The 7,921-nt window shown below is 43.0% G+C and overlaps 1 long non-coding RNA gene across 1 annotated transcript; it reads left to right on the top strand.

Moving 5' to 3' along the window:
• The first annotated feature begins 3,755 nt into the window (after positions 1-3,755).
• LOC149383419 (uncharacterized) lies at positions 3,756-5,447 on the top strand. Its single transcript, XR_016301749.1, has 3 exons — positions 3,756-4,066; positions 4,873-4,985; positions 5,356-5,447. It is a non-coding gene; the product is annotated as an uncharacterized LOC149383419 (long non-coding RNA).
• The last annotated feature ends 2,474 nt before the right edge of the window (positions 5,448-7,921 follow it).

Raw genomic sequence — 7,921 nt, 5'->3', positions numbered from 1 at the left:
AAATCCTCCAAACAAACTGTGATCACTAGATCCACAATGGAATCTGAGTTTGTTGCGTTGGATAAATGTGGCGAAGAAGCTGAATGGCTTAGGAATTTCGTAGAAGATATTCCTGATTGGACTAGACCCGTGCCTGCAATATGTGTATATTGTGATAACCAATCTGCTATTGGTAGAGCACATAGTGTGATGTATAATGGTAAGTCTAGACATATCCGTCGACGACATAATACCGTTAGACAACTTCTCTCATCTGGAGTCATAAGTATTGACTATGTTAGGTCCAAAGAGAACATTGCGGATCCGCTAACCAAAGGGTTAAATAGGGACCAAGTAGAGAAGACATCTAAAGGAATGGGACTGAAGCCCATGGCAAATAAAGCCAAGGCAAAGGAAACCCAACCATGATGACTGGAGATCCCAAGATCTTGGTTCAAAGGGACAACCTAATTGTCAAAGGCTAAGTGAGGTCACTGTGGGGGTAACCCCTGATCCTATTCCTATTAAATTAGTGACTCCCGTACGAGGTTAAGCTTAGAGCTTTTAATGATTCTGTGAAATTGGATTGTTGAGATTCCGAATGAGTAATGCGGGATTACTCTTAATAACTGAATCACCTATGTGAGAGAGAAGTGGGGCCGCTTCAAAGGAGAATTAATTGGGCTTAGTTCTTTAGAAACTCTTGCAGAACCAGGCGAATGTTCAGGGCCAAAATGAACATAACCATGAGAACTGAACCTGTGTCAGGAAAATATCAGTGGGGGATACGTTTATCGTTTATACAAAACGACTAACAGTTCAAGGACATCGTGTCTACTGAGTAGTTAGTAAAGATGACATATCTTTCCGAGGGAAGGTTCAAAGGCTCTACCTACCTATCCTATACTGGTATTAACCGTAGAATCTATCACCACTTTGAGTCGTGTCGTGTCTTTATAATTGTCGTCTCACAATTTCATTCATGTGGGGGATTGTTGGAAGAATTGTAAATAATAAGCTTTATTTACAAGTAAATGGATGATTTGTGGCTAATATTTGAGTGGGGTCCACTCATCGGAATTTGTTAATTCTTGCATATTCTTATTCCTCGTTGCGTTGGGTATAAGATTGATTATTTATTTGCCAAAATCATTACTATAATGAATGAGAAATTGATGCTCAAAGTATGCTTAAAGAACACATTAGTCATGTGGAAATAAAGTGAATTGCAAAAGTCCCACATGGGTTGGGTAAGTGTGTTGTGGTAGTGTTTATATACCATCCTCTCTCTTTAGTGGTCAAGCAAGTGCAAGAGAGGAGAGTGTGTGTGGGTTATCTCTTAACCCCTCACGCGCGCACACACACACACACACGCGCGCCGCCGCCGAGCCGAGCCGGGCCGGGCCGGGTTTCGGGTTTCGGGCTTCGGGCTTCGGGCTTCGGCTTGGGCCTTGGGCTCTTTGGGCTTACCCTTAACTTTTTATTGCAAAGTTCACTTACGATTTCTTTTAATTCCATAACATAACCTTTGTGTTATGTTGGGAATTAATTTATTATGCATGGGATTAAATGTCTGCATGGGATAAATGCATTACGTGTACCTTTATTCTGGAGAATAAAGGAGACTTAATGGAGACGTTTTTGAGCGAGCTTCCAAGGCTGCTCACGTTCAAAACCTGCAGAGTTAGTGAGCAGTAATGAGCATTAATGTATTAATTGGAGGTTATGGCTGAACGTTTTAGATGGTTCAAATTCGGAACCTCCTCTGCTTGCTCGGCTATAAAAGGCCTTCGAGTCTCTCATTCTGGACACATCCGAGAACACTCCTCTCTCCCTCTCTTTGAAATTGTTTTGTTTTGTAGTCTGGTGATAGGTTCTGACGCTCTGGTTCTAGTTCGCCGAAGCCGAGTTTTGTGGTGCATTGCTCGTCTTGAAGTCGTTGTATCCTGGGAGGCTTTCGCTCACGAAATCCAGCACCCGTGGGAGGGCGATAAAAGCTTCAAGGAAACCGTCAAACGGGCCTCGACCTTTCCTTGTTTTCTGTTGCTATTCCGGTTTATTTTCTTTTTAATTTCCTTGCATGTGTCTTGTAATTTTCCTATCAATATTTTATTAATATTGCTAACAACGTTCTCTACCAAAGTTCCAAACAAATCAAAAAGAAAAAAAACAGATTAAAAAGGAAAAAAAAAAAATTAAACAGATCAAGAACCAAAAAGGCATCTCCACCCACACGGCCGCACGACCACGTTCGCCACCGCCGGAGGTTTTATCCCGCTGCAAGAGTTTGCAGCCCTGTAATGCCGCCGGCGTCGGGAAGAAGAGAGTCAGATATTTTTTTCTCAAAGTTTATGCGGTGGCTTGCGGTGGTCTGCAACGCCGTGGGCGGTTTGCGGTGATCGTGACGTGCGGTAGTTTGTGGCGGTCGTGGTCTGCGGCGTCGTAGTCTGCGGTAGTTTGTCAAAAATGTACATATTTTCCAAATTTACACCATAAACCCTTTAAAAATTCAATTTGCTCTTGGGACAGAAGAGAGTTGACTTGGTATATGTATGTATACTTGTTTTGTCTTAGATAATTTCACTATCAATTGTTTATTCGGTCGCACGTTCCCAACCTTCCCACAGCACATGATGCACAGCTCATATGGTCTAGTCCATGGATTAACAAATAAACAGAGGATCACTTTAGTCGTTTGAATGGTTACATTATCTTGTCAACTTGGTCTCGTTGATAAGAAATATCTTTTGTAATCACTATACCAGACCTCTCTCTCCCTTTCTCCAGTTACGTGGCCATGGCAGAAATAGTCCTCTCTCCGGTGGCCGATCTGATCATCCAAACACTGGGCTGCGGTGGTGGAGAATATCGGAGCGCTGTACAGCATCAGAGATGAACTCAAAGATCTCGAAGCCACGCTCTCGACCATCAGAGCTGTCCTTTTGGACGCAGAGTCACAGCAGGGTCACAACAACCAGATCCTGCTCTGGCTCAGCAGGCTCGCTGACGTGGTCAACGACGCCGACGACTTGGTGGACGGAGTCGCCTCCGATGAACTGCCCCGAGAGTTGACTTCTAAGCCCGGTCAGAGCAAAGCTCTGGAGAAGGTACGCGTTTTCTTTTCGAGCTCAAACCAGCTTGTTTTCCGAAACAAGCTTGCCGGCGAGATAAATGGAGTTCGGAAGAGACTGGCTGCGATCTCGGCGGACAGGAGAGATGTAATGTATAAACTTTTGTAACCGCTCGACTTGAGAATTTGAATAAAATGGACGAGTTTTAATTCAAATTCTTGTTGCCTATGAGACGTCCTTAAATTTTAAATATCTTGGAAAATAATAATATTTAAGGTTGACGAGATTTCGGAATAAGAATATTCGAGTAAACTCGATATTATTTCCGAATAAAATTATTCGGAATAGACTCGGAGATTTAAAAATCTCAAGAGTAAAAATAAATTCCGGAATCCCTTAAATATATTCAAGATAACGGGAAATAATAATAATTTTCTCGGTTATTTTTCAAGATTATTTTTAATTAATTAAGGACAAGATTGTGAGGTTTTATTTTAAAAGGACTTATGTGCAACATTTTGAAGGATGAGATTGAAAGAAAAAGAGGAAAATGGGGTCGTTTTAAGAGAATTGTGGAAATAATTGAGTGGACCGCTTGGGTACATGTGGCGTGGCGAGAGTGTGCCACCTAGCCACTTAATCCACTCTCCCTCTCTCTTTCGCTGCCACCTCACCCGTTCCTCACTCTCTCTATTTCTCATTTCACTCTACTCTATCTTCTTCTTCCTCACATCACTCGGCCGAGAGAAAGAACCAGACAGACGAGAGAAAAAAAAAATTCCCGGCCCTGAGTCCCACGAGACCGAGCCTCACCGCCATCACCAACACCACCTCGTCCCTCACTTCTTCTTCTCCTTCCTTTCCTCTTCGCGCACCATCCAGCACCGAGCCACGTCGCCGCGCGTCCACGCCGAGGAAGAACAACGTCGCCGAGGACCGCCGTGGCGCCGGAGCAAGGAAAAGACGCCGGGAAGGAAATAGGGACCCTCCGAGAAAGCTAGAACCCGTGGGTTGAGGTGAGATTTCTTCTCCTTGGTTTGAATTCAAAGCTAGGGTTCTTAGATTCAAGAATTGGGGATTTTGAATCCGGATTGAATTCAGTGAAATTGCTTGGTTTTAATTGTTGTTTGGACTTGATTGGTGATGAGTATAACTCGAATTTGAGGTTGGAATTCAGATTTCTTTGGTTTGGCTTGGTTTTGGCCGAAAATTGGGTTCTAGGGTTCATGGATCTTTTTGTTGGGGTTTTGTGATTTCTGGAGGTTGTTTAGTGATATCAAGACGTTTATGAACCTGTTAATTGATTGGGTTTTGATCATTATGGCTGTTGGAATTTTTACTTGGTTTATGGACGAATTTTTGGTCATGTTGCTCTTGGCCGTGTGAGTCTTTAAGGTTTGTTTTCAGATTTGTGATGAATTGTTATTACTTGAGGCTATGATGATAGTTGAGAACCTGAATATGTTGGATTGAGTGGTTGTCTTGGCTGAGTATGTTGTTTGGCCGTGTGTTTAGTTGGTTTGGAAGTTTGTTGTGGTTGTGATGATATTGTTGTCTTTGAGTACTAGTTTGGACGTGTGACTTGTTTTGGCCGTGAGCATGAGTTTTGGCTAATTCGGTCTATCTGTTTTGTGGAATGATATTTCTGAGCCTCGGGAGTTATTCGTGGTCAACATTGTGTTAGGACGTTTTTGGTTATTTTGGATTCATGTTGAGTTTACTTGGTTAATTGGGTTCGGGTTTTAAGACGTGAAATCGGGATTTGGTTTATGAAACTGATAAGAGTTGGAATTTAAGATGTTAACTCGTCGTTGGGTTCCAGGTTTGAATTACAGATCTTGACGGACGGACGGGAACCAGACGAGTCAAGGGCAACGAGATCAGTTTCTGAAGATATCAAGTGAAAGAGTTATCGAAATAAAGCTCGATTAACTCGTGAGTTTTAAATCGCTTATAGCGTTTAAATACTCTTAAATATGTACTTTCAGTATTTAAATAAATAATTTATAATTATTTATTTAATGATGTTCTTGAATTTAATTTAATTATTCGTTTGGAATTCTCGGTTATTTTGTTTTCGGATTATTGAATTTATTTGAGACTCGTGATTAATTGTTGAATTTTATTTCGTATCCATCTCGGTACGAGAATACGCGAGACTTGAATAAATTTAACTTCCGAAGAACCGGGGAATAATAAATTAAATTCTCGATTTCCGAACCAACTCTTATCCCGACAACGAACCCTATCCTCTTTAAGTAAACTTGAATCCAATAACTAACGGATACTCAACTCCGAATGCTAGTTCTTTCGACGTTTCGACAAGAGCCAAGTGCCTCGAAGAACGTGCGAAGCAAGACATCTACGGGAATCGTCGAGCCGTCTGTCGAACAATTCCAGGTAAGTGTGGAGACATAAGTCAACTACTTACCAAGGGAATAACCCTGTTTGTTTGTGCATTTGTTTGCTAGTAAACAAGAGTAGGTGAAAAGCCCTAAAATGAATGAACTTAAAAGTTAAGGCTTCGGCCACTCTTGCTTGAAAACTTAATTCGGGTACGCCCGTTAGGTTCAAACGCTAACTTGAACCAGCCACGTTTTCTCTATGTGTATAGTTAGACCTCTCTTCTAATTCTAGGAAGTAGGTTAGAATCGAGAGGACGGAAGAGCAATAGACTCTCGAATTCAATCGGGAGTAGAGGGTTCGGAAGTCACATTTCGAACTTTCAGCTTAAAACACTTAACGAGCTTCAAAGAGAAACAGTAAGTTCTTTCGGGGTTTATCCCGTTAAGCTCTTCCGTATATAAGTATAACGTGTACGCTGCTAGCCGCAGAGTACCCAAACTTTAATTAAACTCATGTCGGTGGTACCCACAAGTCAATGACTTGTGTTTGTGGCAGACCAAGGTGGTCTGTATGGCGCTGAGTACTCAAAACTGGGGAGAACCCAACGATAACGGGCAGTCGCCACGAGCGAACCCGATGGTAATGGGCAGTCGCCAAGAGTGAACCCATTCAGCAATGAGCAGTCGCCTCGAGTGAACTCATTGTCGTGCCAAGGGGGCACACATGCGCCGACGTCAGATGAAGATGGTACCACTAGTGGATCCCAGACAATCTTAAAACACCCAAGCCGCCGTAAGACTGCTGCTCGAGGTCTGAGGCTGGCTTATTGTCGTTGTGGAGATCGTAGCAGAAGAGGATGTACGATCTTGCAGAACGACAAGTGAATAAATAGAGTGTGATATCACGCGTCAGTCATGCTCTAATGTTATGTTCTAGTTATATCTAGCAATCATTCTGCATGCTTGTGTATTTGTTTGCACGTCACATGGCATTAGTCGTTTTACTTTATAGATAGACTCCCACTTACTGAGTCAATCGACTCATAGTTTTATGACCCTTGGTAATGTAGATAAGGGAAAAGCTGGTAAGCGGGACACGAGATTGAAGACCGAGACCGAGCGCGTATTGCCTTGACCTATGGGCTATGGGGTTTCTTAATCGGGGGTTAGTGTCTTCTGTTGAAACGTTCCGGAACATATTGGTATAGGAGTCGCTATAAGACTCTAAGTTATAAAAGCGAAAAATTTCCCCGAATTTTCGCAAACTATTTTATTATATAATCTTATGAGATATTATGCTTAATTAATGTGTTTATATTATGAGTTATGTATTGTTTAATATGAAAAATATGAGAGTTGATCGGTCGGGGCTCGTGGGCGAGCTGTCGCTCGCGGGTCGTGACAGATTTTGTGGTATCAGAGCCCCAGGTTTAGCCGTTTCTGTAGACTTGGGATACGTGTTCTCGGTATAGGTCGCGAGTATGCCATGTGATAGTGTTGTGCTTAGAGTCGACTTGTCTAGAGATAGGTTCGACATGATGCAGAATGAATTGCTAGGAGTTAGATCTCTCCTCCCCGATGAGATTCGTCTGTACTGCGATGCGGTCACGTGAATTCTTTCAACCGCAAGTACGTTCAGTGTCGTGGGAAGCACCATCACTTAGGGGCCGGTGGACCGGTCTGACTTGTGAGTAGATGAGTATCATCTCGTTGCTTCACTGATCCCGTACGAATGTCACGATGACCCATCCTTATTGGCCGACGATGAGTCGATGGACTCTTTTCACCGGTGACGGCATTATCAGCCGAGGTCGTGAGATGTTCCAGAAGGTGATACAATACACGATCGGGGCCAGGGGAGACGAACAAATGGGAGGAGCAAGCTTACGGATTCTACTAGCTCGGGTTAGAATCGGTTGTCCGATATGGAAATCGATTTGTCCAAGAGATTGTGGACCAGTGCCTGATGTGCTCGAGGATAAACTCCAGTGAGGTATCGAGTATTGGGAGCTGTGTGTAGTGCTCCAATATCCGACGCTGGAATCTGATTGTCCCTCGTTCGCTATCTTGCGAATGTAGACCGAGTTCCTCGTCGTGACGCGAAGCGGAACCTGGGTACCTCACTACCGATGGTTGTTTCCGGTAGTTGTTCCGCATGATGACGAGAGGGTTTATTATGATGAGGAGGATTCCGAATAGGATCCTTTCGAGCCTCCGGTTGACCCAGCTGCGTAGACGTTTGCTTGGCGACCACGAGAGATGGTGGCATTCTTGTTTTTGTGAAGATAACAAGGGGACTAGTGTTTTATCTTCGAGTCCCTTGTTCGACTAAGCCATATGAGGCTAGTCTCTTTTCGGTTGAGTATACTCTTGAATAGGGTGGGTTGTATACATCTTTTGATATGTATATATGGATGTATATGGTTGTATATATAAAATCTCGTTTCGGTTTCAGTTTGATCATGTGTTAATTGTATGTCTCTCGCATTTCGGTATGGATATATGAGTAACTTTGTTTGTTCTCGT

Source organism: Urtica dioica, chromosome 10 (genome assembly GCF_054948205.1).
Source record: "Urtica dioica subsp. dioica isolate 48M chromosome 10, U.dioica_male_clone48M_v1_H2, whole genome shotgun sequence".
Lineage (NCBI taxonomy): Eukaryota > Viridiplantae > Streptophyta > Magnoliopsida > Rosales > Urticaceae > Urtica > Urtica dioica.
The sequence above is the reverse complement of the archived record's forward strand: the minus strand, read 5'-3'. Positions and strand labels throughout refer to the sequence as shown.